Raw genomic sequence first — 23,566 nt, 5'->3', positions numbered from 1 at the left:
CTCTGCCATCTCACCCCCAGGCTCCCAGCAAAATGTGTGAGCTGGGCAGCTCCAGCCCTACACAGACCTTGAGTGGGACTCAGCCCCAGGAAAGCCCTGCCACTGCTTCAGCAGGCACAGGAGGCAAATCCTGCCATGTGCCCATGTTGCAAGGTGTAGGGACACATCAATTCATAAAAATAAAAATGGTATTTAATTTTATCATTAAATATTACTTACTGATATATACATATATATGTCTGTGCAGTTTTAATTTTTTTAACTGCTTTGGTTATACTCTTCTCTTTCCTTTTCTATTCTGCCCATTAGAGAATTCACTGGTGAGGCTTCATCCAAACTGAATAGTCCTGGGGAATTTTCAGCCTCTCTTCTTTTGGTAGCTTATATCTTCCTGTGACTACTTTTGTCACATCTCCACTTCTCCCCTATTTCTGCTTTAATTCTAATGACTGACCAGCACTGAGGACGGTATCCTAGACATAGTAGCAAAGTATTTTCTGTGTTATTTTCACAAATTCCACTGTTTTATTAATTTATCTAAAGCAAGACTGGGGCGGGGGGGGACACACACGACACAGCTTCTGACCAGGGAGTGATGAGCAATTTTCTTTGACCTGTCTACAGTGACTCTTTCCTGCATTGTCACAGCTAATTTGAAGCCCAGCATAGGGCCTATTTCTGGTCTCTTTTGAAGTTAAGAAATACCATGGTTGCTATTGATATCAGTGGTTCCAGACAGCTCAGTACTGAAAACCTGAAAACAGGTTTTGCAATTAACTGTCAAAAGATCAAGACACTAACTTTCTCAGCATACAGGTTTAATCAGCTAAGATATAAGTATTTGAGGTGGAGGAATATACCTACTTTTGTTAAATTTTATTGAACTCACTAACCTTGAACAAATGCTTAGAAAACAGAGAAGTCGTCACAGGAGAGAACAAAAAATGACAACCTTCTATATTTCACAATGTGTTACATGAAGTGAGGTTTTGCTGTGCTCCTGAACACATGCAGGATGTGCATATTTGAGCAAACAGTGGAGAGACATTCAAAAGGCTGGGATTGCTCAGTTCTCAGAAGAAACTTTTCCCTGGAGAAGAGGGGTGCTATTAAGAGAAACCCTGCATGGCTTACACCAACTGCTTGCAAGCGATGGCAACCTTTAAATAAAGAAGTCAAATGTTAATTAACTTGTCTTGAAGGAAAGTGAGAGGGTGTCATTGCCCACAGTGAAGCAGCCATAACACCACATGCACTACTACCAACACTCTCTGTGGCCATTAGCAATCAAATGATGTAGTCATCTCAGAGCTGGACTCAGTAAGGCAATGTTCTGTTCTGTTTCAGCTGAAATTTCCTTCCAGTCAGGTAATTTTAGGTATTTCTCATTCTGATTTCAAAAACAAAATCCAGCTTTAGGGCTGTATTTGATGGCTCCCTGGGATACACACACACACATATAATCCTGTCCTATATAATTACCTCCTGCCTACACACGCTCTCCATGTGCCTCAGCATTCAGGACTATTCTCCTTTCTCTTTCAAACTCTTCTATGCCTGTTCCTGGGTATGACAGGGTGGCTGTTTTCAAGTGGTATTGAATAAAATATTTCTGGCTATGACTGAACTCAAGGGCTCAAGCCTGGGATCAGGAGAAAGAGTGTGCAGGGCAGAGCAGGTAAATCTGAGTACAGTGTGGTCCTCATCATTACAAGTGTTTTCTGATTCTTCTGCTGAGAGAGGCCAGTGACAGATTCTACCTCCAAACACATCAAGGGTAGATTGTGGCATGATGGACAGCTGTAATTTAGCATTCTGGGTTTTATGATTACATGATTTTTTTTGTACCTTTCTAGCAGATTCAGCATCTTAGATTTAAGGCTGTGTTTTCTGCAGGTGTCACCTTGGAAAAGACATCTGCCTTGCATGAGAGCTCCATGATTATCTTCTTTAAGTAGTTTAGCCTTTCCTTACTTCCTGAGCTCCTAATGACAGCCATCCTGTGCTGGGCACGTCAAGCCCACATATCATGGCAATACAAAGAAGATGGGTACAAAGCCCTTGGGTACAAAAAGGATGGAGACAGACTTTCCTCACTGAGCCAAGTAATAGAAGACAACAGGCACAAATTGAAACACAGGGAATTTCATCTAAATAGGAAATAAAACTTCTTTTACCATCAGGATGGTCAAACACTAGTCCAGGTTGCCCAGGAAGGTTGTGGAGACTCCATTCTTGGAGATATTCAAACCCTGACTGGATACGGCCCTGAGCAATGACCTGAGCAGGACATTGGACTGGATGTTTTCCTGAGGTGGTCTTGAGGCTCAGGCAGTCTGTAGGTCTGGCAGAGGCTTTGCTTGTCTCAGGGGAAGATATGCTCTACTCATGAGGGCCAAGGTGGATTCATGGGCCATGTGCAAGGTCTCTCTTGCCCCTGCCTGGCTGTGGAGCCAGTGAGTTTACAAACTAAAACAGCGAGGTGTTATAAACTGTATTACTGTGTTGCTAATAAAACAAGTAATCTGGTTGATGCAATTACTCTTGGTCACATGCTCCATTTTTTCAAATACTTCTTTGTCCTTTCTTTGTTTCCTCATGGTTCCCACACCTCTGGCCTTCAGCTTACATTGAAATCAATATTAATATCCCTTAATACCTGCATGACCTCAGGGCTGAAAAGTCCAAACTGGCATTGTATCCCATTCAGACAAGCAAGCACCTCTTTTCTTCCCTCCTTCCACGACACAGGTCTCTCACTAGGTAGTGGACCCACCAAAAGACCTTCTGTGTCCAGTTCTTCCAGTCACAACTGGGGCACAGCAGCTCTAACCAAAGCCTTCTGAGAGACCATGTGCCTACAAGAGTAGCTAGTTAACAGGAGGAGCAATAAACACCAAAAAACCCAGGAACTCTGCCACTTGCCATTCACAAAAGAAGATAAAATCAAATTGCCATGATGATAAATCTTTCCTTAGGGCTCAGGTGCTGAGGAAAATCAAGACCACTTTCCTCAAATTTTGTCTAAAGCATGCTGCTTGCAACTGGTGCTATTTTAACACCTGGTTACTGTATAATCTTTCTCTCAGGTATACTCTCTGCTCTCTGGTTGCTTATAATTACTACCTGAACTCCCTTTGCAGTCAGTGGACCCTCTATTATCTCCCTGTGATGCTCTAATCCACTCAGACCTCCCACTGGCCAGCTCCAATTCTCCCTGTCCCAGCTCCCAAAGGCATGTTATTTTTAGAGCACAAATTCCTCCAGAGATCAATGGGAGCCTGTAAACTCAAAAATAGGTTGCTTATGGTACATTAATAATCCTCACAGTTATGCTCTCTGGTGATTCTTTCAGCTGCTGCAGGTTATCACCAGACTCCCTCACTGCTCCAATCAACCTTGCACCAAACAACCCTCAGCCATTTAAAAAAAAGAATATAAGTGAGAGCAAATGCTTAAATGTTGTCCTGATTAAGGGTGAACATAAGTACATGCTAAGGAACACTTTGGATCATGGAATTAGAGGGTTTTTCAGCCCTCAAGACCTTCTCCATTCCCTGACTGAGAATCTGCAAGGCTATGATTGCAGTTGCCAGTGTCAGCTCCTGGATGTAAAAAAGACTGGATCCATGAGGTTTCTGACCACAGAAAAAAAGCAGTAGCTATTTTTATATAAGACATTATTTAATGTATGTGCTGTTCAACACAGATGCAACATCAAAAATAAATGCAAATAAATAAATGAATTCCAAAATATCACTATATTTTTTTCCTTTTTCAAAATTACAGCTTTTAATGCTGCATCTCCCTTTTATTCTCTGAAAATATCCAACTAATTAACAGCAAGCAGACAAAATATTCTTAAAAAAAACCTAGAAATTCCCGTTGTCAGTGTTTTCTGTTCTTAGAGAGCATACTAGCTGAAAGAAGAAACACGAAATCCATCCACATTTTGTCTGTATCTCCATATATGCAATAAAATGACCACATTTGGTGCTAATATTATATAATTAAAGACCATGAATGAATCACATGGGCACTAAATAAATTTTCTTTATTTATTTCAATAGTTCCCAGCCCTATATATTTAACCCCAAAATTCTGTTAAGGCATCCTCTTTTATAAGAAGTAACTTTACACAGGAGAAAACAGCCATTAGCACTTCAAAGAAGATCAGTGATTATAGCAAGTGCACCAAGGTTCAGCAAATGCCTCCCACTCAACAAGCTTCCAAAGTGAACGACCACATGATGTTTACTCCTCACCAGAACCCATTTATAGATCTCTTACTCACCACTATCTCAGTCATAAATTCAACCCCCCAAAAAGAGGCAGCAAGGAGTGCTCTATCTGGGAGCAGACAGAGAGTTCACAGATGGAGAACTGGTCCTGGTCTTCACAATACTGTTTAGCCAGGCTGGATCATGATTTAAGTCATCCACACTCTAAAGATTCCAAATTAGTGGAAGTGTTTATTACATAGCATGTGAATTGCACACAGACAACAGGTATGGCTGCTTGAAGAAAATTCTGCACCTTTTGGAAAAATTGACTAAAAGGGTTAAAAAATGCTCCTTCAAAAGTGCAAGTGGGAAAGGAAGGTAATAACCAATCTTATGGGATTAGGAGACCTAAGAAAGAGTTTTGTTGCCATTATGTCATTTAAAAGACATCTGGCCATTCCCAGCAAATAGCACACTGGGAATGAAAAGGGTATCGGTTACAGTAAGGTAAGAAGGGGACAGAGGTCACGAATGTCTGTTAGTCTGGAGCAGAATTAGCCCAGAATTACAAACATACTGCTCTACAGAAGGAAAAACCTGGGCATAAGGTAAATCCAGGGACATGTCTCCTTTCATTTCTCTAGTGAATTGTCAAGGTGAAATAAAGCCAGACTATCTCCTTAGACTCTCTCCTACACATCTGATAAATGCCTTGACCTTTTGGAGACAGAAACTGGGAGTGCCAGTGGATCTGCTTTAATTCCTCTGCCCTCACTTCCCTTTGATGGGCAGCACTTGCTACAAACAGCTTCTCCTATGCAACTTCTTTAATATTTATATCATATCAAGATCACTGTCCACAGATGCCAGAGGAAGCAGTAGGAAGTCAAATGTGCTCCAAGTTAACATATTAATTCTGTGATGGGGTGCCAGAGAGATGTTTTAAGTTGTAAAGAGGAGGGAGTTCATCTCTTGACTCCTTTCCAATGATATCTGGTTGACTAAATTAAAGATCTTACTTTAAATTAAACTGTGCTTTCCTGCATGTTTTTTTTCAAATTATTTCAACACATTTGATATATTTCTGTCAGGATAATGAGAGCAACTCTCATATAGCTGAGCATATATCATACCTCTTTTAAAATATGTTTTCTCTCATTTTTATTTTCTGGGCATTGTCTCTGTGAAATACTTGAAAGATAAACATTTATACTTTTAAAATTTTTTTAACTCCTTTTTTTTCTGCCTTTTACCTACAGTCAATAAAAATATTTTTTAAGTAGTATAAAAGCAGCTGAAAATGGAAATTTAGGTTGCACATACACATATATGCAGGGTTTCAAAACAAAAAAATGAAGGTCAAAATTTTATTCTTTCAATTTCTCTGACAAAGAATGCTAGGGAAAAAATATTTTCCCCCAAAATGCAAAAAAGAAACTTTTTATTAACAAACTTTGCTATCCTCTCTATGAAGAAATTATTGAAAGCCATATGCTCCTTTTGACATACATATGTTCTTTCTCGAATTTACATCTCAGTTCAGACAGCATGACATGGGGAGTGAAGGAGAGTTTTGACCCTTTCACTGTTTGCAGCTCGGTGGTGCTCACAGAAAGGAGCTGCAGCCAAGTGCTGTGTAACAGCAGCTCTAGTCAGACACAATAGACTCTTTTATTTAAGACAGGGAAAGTCAGGTGGAAACATTCCTCATTTTATACTGTTATCAGAATTTCTTGCTACCTGCAGTGACACAATGCTTTGACACCAAAGGAACTTGCAAAAGAGACACAGTTATACTCAGTGGTTCTGAAATGACAGATGTCAAACAGAAATCTTTCAGATCAACATGAATTCTAAATTTTTGTTCTCTGAAAAACCTAATGTCCACAAAGACATGATACTTGTCATTTGTTATATTGGCTTTTTTTTGTAAGTGGAACCCAGATGTTGATGATCCACATGAATGTGATCCAAGATGTTGCGATAAGTAGCAGTTTCATAAGTGAAAAGACTCTCTCAGATATTTCCAGTGACAATAAACAAATAGCCCTACCTCTTGACTAGTACTAATTCAAGAGTTTTGGGATTTGTAGTGTCTTACAAACACTACAACCTCTATGGCATGGAAATGTCTTCTGAACTTCCACATCTCTATAGCCTTACCAGTTATAATTTTACTTTTGTTTTGGCATTTCTTGGCTGAGATCTGAGAAAGCTGCCTAAAACATTATGCTGGGCTGCCAGTTCCCATTTACATGAAATAGAACCTTAATGAGCATGGGTTTTTTTAGCTAATGGATTCACTGCAAATGCTGATATAAATACATTGTCTATAAAGATAAAAAACAAGTTTCTTAAAGCTGGCAAAGCATATCTTGATGCATATCATAGCTGAGTAGTTCATAAACAGACTGAATTTTAAAGGACTGATTGTGCAGAACATTTTCAAAAGTTATTATAAAGAAAACCCTATATAAATTCTGGTGCGCTCTATTATTGGTATTATTGCTACTTCTGCAATGACTTTTTCTGGAGCTATCCTTTATATTTTCTCTCCATCCTGTACAGGTTTTAAAGCACAGTAGCTGTAACAGATGCTTACCTGACATTAAATTCAAGTTTTCATTTCAATTTTCTGCTTTTCATTAACATTTTCACTACAAATTGTCATAACTTAAAGTGTCACCCCTATAAAAAGATTTTGCTGACCCATCTTCAGTTGCTTTGGGACTGTATGAGGTCATTTGTGATTCATAATCATGAGCAAAGATTAAGCAGCATATACCATATGATGTGATAAAAGTGTTGATAAGGAGCAGCAGTGGCTCTTTTTACCTCTGCTAATGAGAACTATTCTACAGCACTTTCTACCTTTTAAATTAGCATCTTCTGAGGGAAAAAAAAAAGCTTTTCCTTTCTAGCACTTTAGTAAACTCTGCCAAGTCCATGCAGGTGTGTGCCTACAATTATTATCCTTTGCAATTATTTATCAATATAGGGGAAATTGTTCTCTGAATTTATGTTAAGTAGCTCCCATTCACCTATACAAACTCTGCATTAAAAAGCATTTGTTTCCAGTGTAGGCATCACTCAAGAACTTGGTCACTGTTGTCAGGTATCATCCTGACCATGGCAGCAAGTACACCCAAATATTCTGTTAATGAAGCCAAGTGACTCAAAGAGCTTAAGTAGCAAAAAGTTTGTGTTAGCAAGATTAGAGAGGGATTTCTTGGACAGTTCAGTTGAATTTAATTTTCATTCCCCATATCAGCAGACAGTGAAACTTCAGTAATTATCATTGTAGCAAATTCATCAGTAAGGAAGCCAAAGCATAATGGCTGATCCTGCAAAGTGTTTATTACCTCCTTTGAAGTGCAACAAATCCTATTGATTTCTCCAATGATAACTAAAACCTCTCAGCTGCTTGCAGGAATAAGGTGGAAAATAGCCAGCAGCAACGCACCTGGGTGGTGGCATAGCATGAAAAATAAAAGAGGTTGCTAGGAGCCCTTATGGACTGGTAATAGTGATCTCTACAAGACAAAGATCTATACAGAAGGGACCAGACAAAGCACTAATACAAATAAAATAATGATTGGTAAAATGTTCATTACAGAAAAACAAACAAACAAAATCAAAGTAAACAATAAAAATATTAAAAGAGGAAGTCAAAAAATGCTGTGACATTTAAAACAATGGGACATCTTTCTTGTACTGAGAGTGGTGATGCAATATGAAATGCACCCTCTGAGAGTTAATTGCCTGACTGGGGTTTCTCAGCCAGGGCATGTCTCTGAAAACAAGGTTTCCAGCTAGGAGAAAATGTATATGGCAGTGAGGGCTCTTGCTGCAGAGGCTCCCTGTGGTCAGCACTTGACAGCCCACCACAGAGATGACGTGGGGAAAATACCTCAGAGGTGTCTGCAGCTGAGGTACAAAGGCAAGAGCACAATTCCTGGTACCGAACTGGTAACCTGGATCAAACATGCTCAGATTACTACACAGCTAAAACACGGAATTCCTGGATTGCTTCAAAAGTGGCCTGTGAGCGTAGGGGCCACAGCCTTCAAGCTGGATCGTGAGGGGACCCACCAGAAGCATTACAGCTCCAAACAGCCAAACCCTCTCCTATCCCACGTAGGACAGCATGATCAGGGGGACCAAAGCCATCTGGCACCTCTCAGACCCTTGCTGCTTGCTCTCCTGGCAGCCCATGGAAGCACAGAGACCCAAGAGCAGGAGCTGTGCCTGGCACAGAGGGAGGTTTGGTGAGGTATCTCCCAGCCTTTAAATCCTCCAGTAGCCTGGACTGTAAAATTCCACAATGATCTTAACGGTGCGTGTCTGCACCAGATCCGCAGCATCAAGGGTTTGAAGCTGCTGAGCAACACTGAACTGGTGTTTGGGGTGGACAGAGAGCTAGAAACCTAACAAGTCAAAGCTTCTTGACAAAAGTGCCTGATCTAGTTTAGGACTTTGGATTCATTCTCAGGAAATTGAGCATCCCCAGATATTCTGTGATATTCTGGGAAAATTCAGGCCACCCAGTTTTGTTTTTCTAGAAAAATATTCCATTTGGGGAGGCTGAAATTTGGAGAAAGATGATGTTAATTTTACTGACATTTTTATGGTAGGGTAAACTCTTGCAGGCGAATCCTTTTGGCAGTTTTATTGTAGTCCCTGAAACAGTGCAATAAAAGCCATTCTAGGGATGGGCTATCACCCTCAAGATGGTGCCAGCTCATGCCATATGAACTCTAAAATGCACAACTGTGCTACATAATTAAATTATGAACAATGATTTTCAAGTTGTTTTGCACAAAAGAGATTCTGGAGGAAGGCACTGACCTTGGACTTCTTTCACACTGGCACTTCATTTGTGCCGGGTCTCCAATCAAATATTAAAGCTTTACCCGAAATTATGTATGAAACATTCTCACAAATCCAAATGCAACCTATCACACAGCAAAATGCTGCTGCTGGAAAGGTTCTATGATTTCACACCTGAATGCTCATGTCTTTTGCTATTGTCATGCTGATTGCCACTTAAAACTCCTGGCATTTTCTCCAGAGACACACCCCAGTGCTAAGCAACACTGCTGCATGTCTGCATGGTTTTCACAAACAGAGGAGTGTTTAAATATTGTTTGCATTTTTAAAATTAAAAAATGGTAAGCCAAAGGTTAAGAATGTTTGGGGGTTTTTTTTGCCAGAGATAGTAGCACTGCAGGGACAAAGACTGTGGAAAGTGAAGTATTTGGCACGCTGCTGATTCCTATGGAGTCCCTCACTAATGGCATTTCTAAAGCACCATTGATCTTTGTTGGCAGATGACTTTTGTGGAGTCAATGGCTTTTACTTTTACAAAAAAATTGAGGAACTTAGTGTTAGAAAGCACGTATTAAAATAATATTGAGTTGATAAATGACTCACATAAGCATCAGTTAATCAGTCAGGACTGAACACGAAGCCTAATAGTGGTTATTCATATTCAAATATTAAGGTATCAATACCAAGTTTTCTTTCCCCTATACTTAAAGTGAGGTAGGCTACTTCAGAAACTTGCTGGTATGTACAAAAGAAGATTCAGCATTGCTGTGCTTGTTTGTAACCCTGTATAATTTTGTAGCTACAAGATGGTATGAGGAAAATTGTTATGAATCATAAAATTCAGGCAACACAATATAAGGCAGACTGTACAGTATGTTAATTTCATGTGAATGACAAACACATAAACACTCACTTAGCTTCCATACTGCCTGATTTTTCACTTCCTTTCTGACTTTAATATTGTCTGAAGATTTTTATTTCATTACCCATAAGAATTCCCATATTGTCCAGGATCCTAGCTCTGCCACTCATTTTTTATTGTAAATACTTTCTATTTTCATGCAGCTTTAATGGTTGAGAAGAAAGGTGTAAGCACTGAGTGCTGACTGGTTAGACTTTTTAAAGCCATGTGTTGAAACTTTGGCAAGTCAGACTGTTGTTTTATGTTTGTCCCTGAAAAATAGGCACATTTAATGTTGATTTTAGAAACGACTATGTTAAAAAAAAAGTTTTATAAAAATAAAGTCTGATCATGTGTATCCTAAAGGTAATTGATTTTGGGGGTTGTTTCTATATGCTTACTTTGGGATTAAAATTATATAAATATTTATATAATGACTTTTTATGAATTTCAAGTTCCAGGGCAATGAAAATAGAAGCAAACTATCTTGGTGTACTGCAAACACGCCCTTTCTTCATTCAGTGAAGCAAAAGGGTGAAATGACAAGGGAATTATCAGGTTGGATAATTACTGGAGAAAAAGCCAAGTTTGCTTGATTTGTTGCTTGAGAGTTGGCATGGGCTGAGGCTGCTGAAAGTTATTTAAAATGCAATGAGTTTTTGTACCTTAAAGTATGCCAAGAGTCAAAATGGTCCAACATTTTTCTGATGGAACATTTCTCCACTGGGAAAGTTTTGTGCTTTGAAAATATAACTTTTTATGGAAAGATTTTGCTTTCAGCAATTCTCCTGATGCAACATGGAACACTGAACATGACTGATCTGGCCAGTTTTTTATGCCCAGGAGGCTGGTGCTGCTCTTTGACTTTGGGGGCTTCCAAGGGTCAGCAATTTCAGGTCTGACAGATTCAAAAACCCTAATCCCTGCTCAACACTCCTAACATTCAGAAGCTGCTAGACATAGCTTCCCCCAATCAGAGAAGAAATATTCTATTTTTTTAAACTGTTAATATATGATTTAACCACAGCTTTTCCTGCTCCCTTGTGGTTCAGCTGAAGGCCCAAATCTGCAGTATAACATAAACTTGGCATTCCCAAACTGGTTCCACAGCCTCTGCCTCATCTCAGCCTCCTGCCACATTGATCTGCACCTTCATTCAAACACTTTAATGCTGCCCTTCAAGATTCATTTTGACAGCTACAACCTCTAAAATGAGCTGTATACCCAGTTTCTCCCAGACTCACAGACTGACCCACAGGAAGTGCAAAATAATTTTTATGGATGGGTCAGAAGCCAAGCCCCATGTAGATGCTAAGCAGTACTCACACATAAAACAATAATGATACCAATAATAATAAAACCCTATTTGGCCCACAGTGATATTTAGTACACAATAAGACACAATTCACAGCATGAAAATTTGAGACAAACAGAGGGATAGGCAAAAGACAGCTCAGTTATATTGGGTATAATAATCAACAGACTTACAATAGGAGCTGTCTGACTGCTGACACACAGCAATGACTATTATTTTTATGCAGCAGGCTTCCTGAGCCCTCCCAGGGCAGTATTTTGAAAGCATTTAGCTGATTAAACATGCAAGTGCCTAGGAGTGAGGCACTTAGTGTTTCTTCGGAAGCTGAGGAGATACTTAATTGCAGGTTTAGAGAGCTCAAAGTACTTTAGAAGCTTGCCCTCTAGTTTCCCTGAAGAGTTACTGCCACAATGCAGTATTTACCGACATGTTTTGACTGGGATTTATCTCACTGTAACAGTTACTCCCCACCCTTTTTTCTAATCACAAAAAATAATCAAAAAAAATAATAATCACAAACCCACATCCTACCAACAATCAACAATGTAAATAAATTTGATTCACCGTTAACCCTTTGGGCAATGCTCTCTACTAAATCATTATATGAATAGAGTTGACAAAATCATAATTCATTTGAAAACTAGTGCTTGGGAAAAATATAGTCTTTATTAATGGCAAACCCAGAAGCACAAGAAGACAAAAGACTGTCAGAAAAGAATCTTTTGCATTTTTAGCACTTCAGATTGCTGAAGCAGCTGAAGGACACACTGTTCCTTTACATTGCTATTGAGAAGAGGCTGGGGAAAGTAAAACAGCCACATTTCTGTGGTAGCCAGGGAAACACAGAATGTCAGTAGCACAACCTACCTGCTTCTGCTATTGGAGTAAAAGGAAAAGAATGCAGCAGTGTAACCTATACAGGCCTTTTTGAGCTGCTGCCCCTTGACCTGCCACCCTGGGGAGGAGGGATCATCCTGCAGATGCTCCCCTGCTGCTGCCTGATGTGCTCCTCACTTTAAAACTAAACTGCAATTAAAGTTACAAAGACAATTCACTTCAAAAACATCCTAGACCTGAACACTGGTAAGGGCTTTGCCAGGATCTGTGTTTATTTGGAAGCCTCAGGAAAGGAACCTGAAAGGAGCCTCTGCTGTAACTTTGGCTCTTCCAGGACTTTTCAGGGATATCATGGGCACCTGGACAGTTTGAAGCTCTGTGAGAGCAATACACACTGTTGTGTGTTGCTCTCCCACTGAAAGAGATGTACCCAGAGATCCCAGTCAGCTGAAGTGACATTTAGTGGTCCTTGCTGGGCTCTGAAGGCAGGGGAGGTTACTTCTCAACTGTGAGGCTGCTGTGGAGCCAGGTGGCTCCTCAGTACAGCTCCACTGCAGGAACAGTGATGGGCAGCACGGGGGTGTTGGGGCTGGGGACAGCCAAGTGCTGCCAAACCTGAAGCAATCCCTATCCCTAAGCTCTCTCTGATTTCTCTGTTCTCAGTGCATTAGCAGCAAGATCTGTAATCCTGAAGACACTGAGAAGAGGCTCCTCTCCAAGAAAGAAAATAGAAATCTCAGCTATCTCTATTTGGGCAGCAATATCCAATTTATTCATCATGAGTTCTGTCTCTTCTGCCCAGTCTGTACTGCAAATAACCCACATTTGACTCTCTGTGCTAGTTACAGTTTCTAAAAATGCTACTTTCTCCTGGTCATATGGCTTCCTCTCACAGAATTCATAATGTATGAGTGTTGCTCCATATAAATATAGTGTACATCTGATATGCCTACAGATAATATCACAGCACAACTGAACTGTGATTAATCGTGGTACTAATCATCCACCTGTTTTCTTTCAATATAACTCTGGCACGTGCAATAAAAGGAGAGGGCCTGAGACAATGGTCACATCCCTGCAAGTATGAGGGAGATGAGACAGAAGATGACTGTGGTTTTATTTTCTATACATTTAAATCGAGACTTAGTGGTCTCTGTGCATTTTGCAAATACTTTTCCTGAAATTCTTAGCACTTTGTATGAAGCAAAATATATTGAAAAATAAAGCAAATGGGAGGAAAAGGAAAGGGTGGTAAGAAAATGATTGCCAACTCAAACCCCAGCATAGTTTTTCCATAACCCACATTCTCGGCAGCCTCTTCTGCATATTTAAATCTCATCCTAGGTTTTATGGCTCCTTTGCCACGGCAAAGTGAGAGTTCTTAATCAGCTCTGGAAATTTGACAGCCGTCTTGCACCTAACCCAGAGGATCTCCTCAGAGATGGAAAAGCATGAAGCCAAGACATCATATACAGGCTGTTAATTTAACTTGACATGTTACTGACTGCATTAGAAAACCGTGTATCTGACATCTGCTCCATGCAGGATCTGCTCAATTCTTCACATTATCTCACTTCTTCAAAGCTACTGCAGGTACTGGGCCAGTTTGTCTGTGGAAAAGTAGCTTTATATTTGATACTTAAATCTACAGTACATGTTTTTTTCACATCAGTAACCAGTACATACATACATACATATATATATACACACACATATATGTTGTGTTTATAAGATTTTGTCATTTATTAGCGTTTCAAATGTAAACCCATCTTTTGCCAAGGAATAGACAGGTTTCTTCAAAATGTAAATGAAAGTGTTACAACATGTTGCCTGTCCTGTTAATACTTGATTTACAATCTGTGACAGGTGAGCATTTAGAAATGAGTTATTTGGATTGACTGGAAGACATATGGGAAAACTAAGCTTTCTCAGGGCACCATGTTTCAAAACAGAAAATTGTTTTTTGACTAAACAAATTGAAAAGGAAAAAAAATATGTTTCCACAGAGAAACAGAAGGAAAAGCTGAGAGGAATCACCTGCTATTAAAAAACAGGCACCAGAGACCAATTATATTTTGGTTTTGAATTTGCATGGGCATGATCTACAGTTTCTGTGGGAAAGACTTCCTTTGCTCATCTCAGTTGAAAGGCTTCTCTCAGAATGTGTGCAGTAGCTCCTGCTGGAGCACTCACACAGCTGAACCAGCACAGCTGCTGGATCTGACTGCAGAGAAACAGAGCCCCATTCACTCTTAGCAGTCAGCAATATGCAATTTGAAGATTCAAATTTGGAGTGTGATTTTGAGATGCACTTAAGCGATTTATGAATGCAGTTCCCACAGAGTAACCTTGGGGTTGAGCTCCTTACCACTGGAGGACAGTCACAACAATTTGGGATGCCTCAGTTGCAAATGGGATGCAGGTACTTAAATCCAAAACTGTGGTTCTGAAAACCATGAGCCAGCTACACCATAACCTCAAGCTGTGCTTATGCCCATCTAAAGTGACCTGAATATAAATAACCCTGCTCATCTGAGTACCAGGGGGACGTGTAAACCTGAGCAGCACCCAGAAGCTTGGTGGGTTTCCACTGAGATTGTCCTCCTCAGCACCTGCACCAGACTACAAGAACACAGCAGCAGCCACCCTGGTTTCTTTCAAATCACAGCTTGAGGAGACTGTTGCTACATGAATTAGCCTTTAGACAAGGTACACAGCAATCCACAGGCTAAGGCACATGGAAGCAAGTTTCCTTACTGCCAGTTGAGCTCCACATTGATAAGCTGCCATCAGACTGACTTGTCTACAGATTAATTTTAATTCATTTCTGCATAGAAGCTGAGCTTTAGCTTGAAGTCTAGAAAGGGTTCCCTTGCCAAGGTAGTCTGCAGACTCCAGGGAAGCAAGAATTGTGGGTTTTAATCCTTTTGAGGCAAACAAGGACCTGACCTGGTTTATTCATGCTTCCTGGCTGTGTATGTGTGATAATCACTGAGCCAAGGCAGAAGGGAGGGGCCACCAGCACATCCCTTCTCTTGCATGTTTGCAAATTTTTCTACTTGCTTTTAAAAAAGCTGGAGTATATCTGGAGGAAACAGTTCACACTGTTTATTCATGGTGATGGGAAATGTCTCCTGCCTTGACTGAAGACATTGCTGAAGCCCCAGGGGAAAAAATCTGATTGTTTTCATTTTTTTTCCTGTTAGCTATATCTAAACAGCTTTCCACACAAGCTTCACCATGCTGCTTGCAGAAGTGTCTCAAGGATTTGTAACAGCACATGCAAAACCACCTTCTCGAGATGGCAGAAATGTGGGTTTCTGCGGGGCAGAAATTCAGAAGGGACCCGTGTGATCAGAGGCACAGAGGACTGTGGGTGAGACAGGACTCTCTACCTCCATTTTCCTGTCTCTGCAACCTTGTACATCTCTTTACAGCCAATTTCCTGTTGGGAGGAATCAGGACTTATCCCTGCAATCCATCCATCTAGCAATGCTAGAGCACCCTGGCAGGGGAGGACAATGTTGGCCTTCATCCGTCCCTTGGGGTACAGCAATTGAGGCAAAGGCAGTGCCATCGTGTGGGCCAACTGTCCTCCACTCCTGCCTGCCTGCCCTCAGCCTCTGAGGCACTTCAGCTCCCCTTTATAGTGATGAAGCCAGCGAGCCAGTAAGTGCTTACAGAAGCTGGAGTTCAGGCAGCTGTTCCCTCTGTAAGTCATGCAGAGGATCACCTCCGTGGCAAAGGGAGCACTGGGAGACACAGAGATGAAGTGTCCCTCTGAGACAGCTCAGAACACAGCAGTGCAATGTGCTGTTCTGCCATCCTTGGGGGCTATCTGGAGCTGCAGCATCATTTTGCCCAGCATGGATCTGGTCCATGTGCTGTTAACAACATTCCAGACACTGCTGAGGATGTGAAGGAATGCTCCATTGGTTCAAGGTGCTCCAGTGCCATTGCACATGATTTTCATACTATGGGTTTGCTTTGACAAAAATGGCTAAGATGCCAAAAATCTCACTGCAGATGGAGCCCCAAGGACTCAACTTTGCTGAAGGATGGTCTATCTTTAGCTCAAAAATGAGGCTTTTAACCCAGGTCAGCACAAGCTTCTCTGAGCCAGCCTCCACTCCTCACTATGGTGTCTATTTAAGCAAGGCATTGAAAAAGTTGGAGCTGACTGCTCATCATGCTCAGGTTTTTATAAAGTCAACCAAACTGCAGATAACTTCACACTTGGGCATGGCCCAGAAAGCTACTCCTTGTCAACAGAGTGGTGTTCTGTGGCCAGGTTTGGCCAGGTTCTTGTTCTCTGCACATATAAGGCAGAACACAAACATGGTTTGTGACAGACTTTGAAGCATCCATGAGCTCAGTAGTGGCTTGAGTGTTGTCTACCGATGTGTTCAACTGTAGTAACTGGAGACAGACAAAACTTAGCTGCAGAATTAATTTGCCCCAGAGTAATTACTCACATGTATGATAGCATATCAATTCTGTTCCAGAATAAAAATCCCAGAAGCATATAGAAAGCAGAAAGAGATGCAGTACTACATTATTCATTATCTTTTTAATCAAGGGCTTAAACTTTAAAAAGGGTACATGTGTGATATACCCATCCAGACTCACTTTACTTTCAGCAAAATGAACTGAAAAACTGAAAATATGCCTTGTCTTCACAGAGAGAGCTCTTCTTTTCTTGAGAACTAAAAGACAGAAATATTACATATTTTTCAAAAATAAAAGCTTCTATTCAAAGCCTGAAGAGACAGATCAATTCAAATATTTTCAGACAAAACCACAAAGTCAAGGAAATTGAGAAATTCAAAATTAAAAGGTTTGAGATCCTTCATTAAGTATTTAATAGAGGTCTGAGGTCCTTCATGAATTTTAGCAGAGGACATACTCTATCCCATCTTTAACAATCTTTGGGAAGGATACTGCACTCAAGAGCAATGTGATTTGTAAACACAGAAAAACTGAATTTTCCCTGTATTCTGCCTATTTTAGCTCAAATATTTTGTTTCAAGTCTTTAGATATACATTTTCTTCCATTTCAGTACATACTTTTATGTTGGTTTCATCCTCTGTATAAAGGCAGCACGTTTCAAAGCTTTGAAACAGCAATATCCAGTTATTGTCATCATCCTTCCCTCAGAACACGAGCAGCTTGGCTTTGGGGGAAGCTTTTTGTCCTTTGATGTTTCCTCAGTAAAAGCAATTTCAGCAGCCCTGCTCTCCCCTGGTGCACAGCAGCATTTCTGCTGCCGGGGCTGCGGACACGGCCTCGCTCCTCCGGGTTCATTTGCTGGGAAGCAGGGCAAGCACGGCCAGCGCCCTCCTTCCCTAAGTGCATCCACGGCCACAACCATTATTTGCTCCAAGATTGCTTTTCTGTGCCCTGAAAGGCTCTGCAAATTCATGTAGGAGTAACAGCAATTTCAAGACAAGGCGCGCTCCAAGGCAATAAATGAGAACAAAGACCCGGGAGAGCTAAAAGCTGGAGGACTCCATTTATTTCTTTTATCCATTGAATAACTGAATTATTAAATTAAAAGCAATGCTACATCAGCTTTACCAAGGTGGGGGAGTAAGTTCTGAACACCAACACTGAGAGTTTTATTCTGCTTTTATGGAACCCATGTCTGTATATGAACCTCAGCCAATTGCAGTCAGAAACAAATACAGCCCTACTGTTATAACCAGTAAATGGCAGGAGGAAAAACAGGCATTAGACTTGTTCCCAAGATGAAGTAAAGGTTAGTTCAGCTGAGTCTCCCCTTAGCTAGCTACAACTTGCAGCAAATCAAATTTAAAAAATAAATTTGACCAACACTAAGAGTAAAACTAATAGATATTTCAAAGGAAAATGCTCATTTATGCTGTGTCCTTTGTTCACATGGAAATACAGTGTATTTGAGACTCCTTTGTCAAATCAAAAGGGAATTAGGAGGTTAAAACAGCAGCAGATAGGGTCAGCAAAACCCAACAACATTGGAAGCCTAGTAATTCCTCAAATAGCGTTGCTGGTGGGGCAATGGATCTTGGGATCAGTGTCATGGTGAGCTCTACCTACATACAATGTTCTACCTACACACAGTGAGCTCAAACACTACAAAATGTTATTCTCTGAAGAAATTTGCAAACAAGTGTGAAACAGACATAGCCTCGGCACTTAAAGAGGTACATTTTTCAACAGAAGGCACACCAGGAGCAATTTGGTGGCTGAAGCAGGCGTAGTCCTGAGTACAAAGCAGGGCTTGGGACACTTGTAGCTGGCCTGCTCCTGGACAGTGGTCACAAGGCTCATGCCACATCAAGTCAGTTCTGCAAGAGATGACAAAGTGCAGTAATGCAGTAATTTATGTGGTTTTTAAGCACAAGGCTGTGGGAACATAATTAGGTAGTCTTCTATCAAATGAAATGAATAAAAACTATAAAACAAAATGATGAGGCACTAAATTTAGAAGAAAATTCATTTGATTATCACATCAGAGCTGAGATATTTCAGATCATACTGTCAGCTTAATTGGCTACAATTTATGTAGATTTGATAAAACTATCTGAGCTGTTACTAACGTGGGAAGTAACACTTCACGTATTCCAAAGCAGTTAGCCTTTTCACTCTGATGTAGCACTTGAAAACCTTGTGCTGAACACATTTTGAGCTGTATAAGGTGGGAATGTCTGGAATTGCTTATTATTTTGTGTTTCTGGTGATTTCTGTCATTACAGTGTCTGATTGCTCCAGGCATACCTAATGCTGGCAGGACAGTTCCCAGGAACAACATTGCTCTCATCTCGCTCATACCTCCCTAACAGTGATCAGTATGATCTTGTTCCTGCTCTCCAGTTTCTAATGCCCACAGTTCCCTGCTTACAGCTAGTTCTGCATGGATTTATACACATATGACTTGGGATAGGTGTCTTTCAAGTCACAGGACCTTCTCCTTGTTCTCCAAGTTCTCTGAACTTGGACCTGTTCACACAGCAAATAACTGAAGTTTCAGGGATTCCTGATATCCTGTTCTGAGATTTCCAAGAGGAGTACATTCCAGTGGTACCTTTTGTTAGATGCTGTAGTTCATGGGCTAACTCTTAACACATCTAGCAGAGATAAGCAAGAAGAAGTCTGCTGGCTGTATTTGCTCTTCACACTTCACTGATCCCTCAACATCTGGTATCTTCAGGAGGCCTCCTGCCTTTCTGAGCTTCTTTTGAGGGATGTCACCCCAGAAACTGCATCTCACCCAGGCAGCTGAGTGTAAAGTTTATTTTTTATGAATATCTGTCATGGACAGCACCAATGAAAAGAGAGGGGTTATTTCATAAAAGAGACTAACAGATGTTCAGGACTAAGTAATCAACAGAATGACCTCAGGGAAGCAGTTATTAAATAGCAGTGACCTATGAAAGTTTTCAGCTTTCAAGCAAAACTCTTGGACCTTTCTTCCAGAAATGCTTCTCACTTGAGAACAGAGCAGAGATTTGTGAGTCCCCATTGCTAGCATTGGAAGTACTTTATTACTTTAAGGGCATTAGTGTTTCAAAGGGAGAGGCTCAATGAAGACATTTCTCCTGTCTGTGTGTAGAGGCCTGTTCATCTCCACATGTCTGCATACTCTCTTGTGTATGGTGTAGATAGAGCAGCAAGTAACATGCTCATCTTCTAAAAATTAGGAGAGACTTCTTCAAGTTTTTACTTTGTGCTTGTCTCTTCCAGTAATAATGATTTTTAAAAAAAAGCTCTGCTTGAATATACAGTTTGGAAATAAAAGACTTTTTTTCATATTTTTTGTTCTGAAAAAATACAAGCATCTGTTCTTGTAGTTTGCTTTGAAGCAAAATGTTTTCTGATTCTTCAGTGTTTGTTTTGAAGTTATTAGTCAGTTTTCAAAATCACAAAGCATAATCTTTTCCTAACTAGTTTATGTAGAAGCATATGTGCTTTATAAGAATATGTCCTGTTCTTTACTTGGCAAAATTAACCTCCTTGCACATGCCTTCAAGCTTTCTTAGGCCTCTAGAAAGCAAACTCGTCTGTTCTCCCCTCTCTCTTCCACAATTCAGCAAGAGAATGGGAAGGAAATCTCTCCTTGACTTGCAGAGGACTGATGTTCTGGGGCTTACCACAGCACCGTGTTGGGGTAGAGACTCAACTCAGGATGGACGGCTGCAGGCTTCACTAGAGAAAATTGTGCTGGTTTGCTGTGGTGGAGTTAATTTTCTTCACAGTGGCTGGTATGGGGCTAAATTTTGGATTTATGCTAACACAGGGCTGATAATACAGAGATGTTTTTGTTATTGCTGAGCAGGGCTTACAGAGAGCCAAGGGTTTTTCTGCTTTTCCCACAGCCGAGCTGGTGAGGGCCTGGGAGTGTGTGGAAGGTTGGGAGGAGACACAGCTGGGACAGGTGACCCCAATTGTCCAAAGGGATATTCCAGACTGTATGGCATCATGATCTGCCTATAGCAGGGGGAAGAAGGAGGAAGAGGAGATGTTTGGAGTGGTGGTGTTTGTCTTCACTAGTCACTGATATGTGCCATGAGGCCCTGCTCTCCTGGAGAAGACTGAACTCCTGCCTGCCCTTGGGAAGCAGTGAATTAATTCCTTGTTTTCCTCTGCTTGCCTGCATGACTTTTGCTTTACCTATTAAACTGTTTTTATCTCAACCCATGCATTTTCTCACTTTTACCTTTGCAATTATCTTCCCAACACTGGTGGGGGAGTGAGTGTTGTGCCCATGTGGTACCTGGTGGCTGGCTGGGGTTAAACCATGACAACTAAATTTTTTCTGATCACAGAAACTCTAGGAAACAAAAACTTGAATAACTTTTTTTTTGCTTGAGGAGTAACATATTACAAAGGTTACTCTGATACTAAATGGTGTCCTGGACATTCCATTTTTCTCTTTGAAAAGAAACTTCCAGCTCTTCTGTTTTAAAGTCTGAAAGCACATCTTAAGTAGACTCAAAAAACCTGGAACTTTAAATATGCTATTAAAAATCCTACAAGCCTTCAACTACCTAGTTTCTTAGGACAATTTTACAAGAAGAAGGGACCTGACAAAAATTGATGGCTGGCCATGAAATCCTTGAGTGCTGCTGGCCTGAAAGTTCTGAATCCAAAACAGCAGGATGATAGGAAACCATAGATAGAAGAAGACAAGAAGCACTTTGAAATTAACAGAGGCCACACAGTGAGTATGTTGGAGGATGTCCAGTCACTGGCACCACCAAGAAGAGCCTGGCTCTGTCCTCTTTGCACCCTGCCTTTAGGGATTTATGCACACAGAGGAGATTCCCCCCATGATCCCTCTGACTTTGGCAGGAGGGTCCTGAACAAATTCTTCATGCACATCCTTCTTCTTCACCCCATAGTTCCCACTCCAGGAGATTTTATTTCCTGACCTACCTTGGCATCCTCTGGATGCAGGATTCCCTTCTCTCGCACAAGCTTTGGCTGCTGGGACTCAGTCATATGAACACATTTTCCTAAAACTGCAGTGCTCTTTCAAGGGCTCACAGCATGTCAGAGTTCCTCTACTAGCAAAGCACTGTTTTGTTTCTGGAGAAAAAAGCAATAACCTTGCTTGTAACTGTACTGCAGTTTAACTGTACCCCTCTGATCCATGTGAGCACAGGAATAAGATGCAAACACTAAACTGTGTGTCAGAGCAGGGACACCAGGAGAGGTAAATGGCTGCTGTTAACTGAGGGGCAGCTTAAGAGCAATATATAACAGGAAACTGTAATTAAATCTTTAGTGGGCAAAGTTATAATGTGCATTTTTACCCTAGGCTAATCAACAATTTTTTTGTGTAAATAATTAATAGCAACACCAAGGAACATCTTGTGTGTATGGATATAAGACCTTTATTCCCTGAGGGACCTCGGTTAGAGTTTTTTCTCTTCTTCTCCAAGTGATGCCAATCTCAGAGGCTGCTCTGCTGATAAAGATTTCTCATTTTATGTGGGGCAGTATTCTCTGCATAATGCAAAGGCTAAGCTGCCCTAGAAAGCTTTTTCTAGTTCTTCAGCCTTCAAAACGCAGTTCCTTTGCTTCTGTAACTTGACAACAGAACAATCTTCTGCAATCAAACCACCCTCCCCCGTAGAGCTACAGGTAAACACAACAATTTATGGGCAAGTACTGCATCAGATGGTGAGAAACCATATCATCAACATTGTGATGGGGACCCTGACAATTCCATTCTCCAAACACAACCAGAACACAGTACTGGCAGTGCTGCCCTTATGTCCATGACAGACTCTTTTGTAACTTCAAGACAGTAAATTTCTCTTTTTGCCTTTTGAGAAGTTCTTCCACTAAGTCTTCATCAAGAGGAAAGGGCTAGACCACTTTAACTGAAGGTTTAGGTCCTCTGAAACCAATGTCCATAGACTCCGTGGCCCTTCACCATAAAAAGATTTGTTACACAGCCCTCCACACCTCAGGACACAAAAGTTGAAGGGATACAGAATGAAGAATAAACATGATTTGCATAAGTAACTGGCTGCCATTATCAATATTCCCAGGTGAAATGCCAGTTTGTGCTCAGGCCAAGTACAACCACCATACTAATTAGCACATGAGATATCACAACAGTTGGCAATAAATCTCAGCCACAGCAGGGTCCATTTGTCACAAACTAAATGCTTTCTACCATTACTTATTCAATAGGGAATATGTTTTTAGTGTATGATATTTTGCTACTATTTTATTTTGCATATGCTTCATTGCTGTGAATGTAGAAATGTCCAGGTGTGAAGGGAGCAGAAAAAAATATTGTAGATGGAGAAAAGGGGAATGAATCATAACTCACATTGTATATTAAAACTAGCTACATCTAACACATCATCTACAGGTGTGGAAGAAAAAAAATCTTTATTACAAAGTAGGGTATGCTAATTAGCTAATTATAGATGATAGACCAGATCCCCATAAGGGATGACTACAGGAATATCTTAACTGAGGAGCACTTGATGACCTTCAGTGGATCCAGCTTCATGACACCTCCCTAATTACATTCCTCCCACAAACTGTTATACTCACAACTATGATCTTAGCAAGTCTATTCATGTTTCCTAATTTGGTGAAGAGCAAGACCAAAGATATCTAGCAGAAGTTACTCTAAAGTGCAAATTATGTAGGAATGGGTTTGCAAATAATGAACCAACCTACTGCTTTGCAGGTTTCTTATTTTTGCTGCTGGGTTTGCAAGCTAAACTGAGCAAGAAAACATGGATCAAAATTAAAACAAAATTAATCATGTTAGCTTGCAATTTACTGAAACTAACCATGAAATATGACAATACAGGAGGTAAAGTTGGAAATAACTGCTGTGGTTGTAAAAGCTTTTATATTTGTGACATGTTAAAGTGTACTTTTGATATTTTTTATTGTATCATATTATGGGATCACAAAATAATGGAAATTATCCAGAGTATTCAGACCTA

At 40.5% G+C, this 23,566-nt stretch overlaps 1 protein-coding gene across 4 annotated transcripts in view; it reads right to left on the bottom strand.

The window, feature by feature from the left end:
* Nucleotides 1–23,566, bottom strand: part of SMPX (small muscle protein X-linked) — a 39,902-nt gene that overhangs the window by 1,365 nt on the left and 14,971 nt on the right. Inside the window, exon 5 of one of the 4 annotated variants that reach the window (XM_015636498.2) lies at nucleotides 16,658–16,812. The exons of 2 other annotated variants lie outside the window; for them this stretch is intronic. The gene's annotated coding sequence lies outside the window, so the exon portion shown is untranslated. Of the gene's footprint in view, nucleotides 1–16,657; nucleotides 16,813–17,594; nucleotides 18,434–23,566 lie in introns of those variants that run through there. One more of the 4 variants, XM_015636489.2, reaches the window with a different exon arrangement.

This window comes from Parus major, chromosome 1 (assembly GCF_001522545.3).
Source record: "Parus major isolate Abel chromosome 1, Parus_major1.1, whole genome shotgun sequence".
Taxonomy (NCBI): domain Eukaryota; kingdom Metazoa; phylum Chordata; class Aves; order Passeriformes; family Paridae; genus Parus; species Parus major.
The sequence above is the reverse complement of the archived record's forward strand: the minus strand, read 5'-3'. Positions and strand labels throughout refer to the sequence as shown.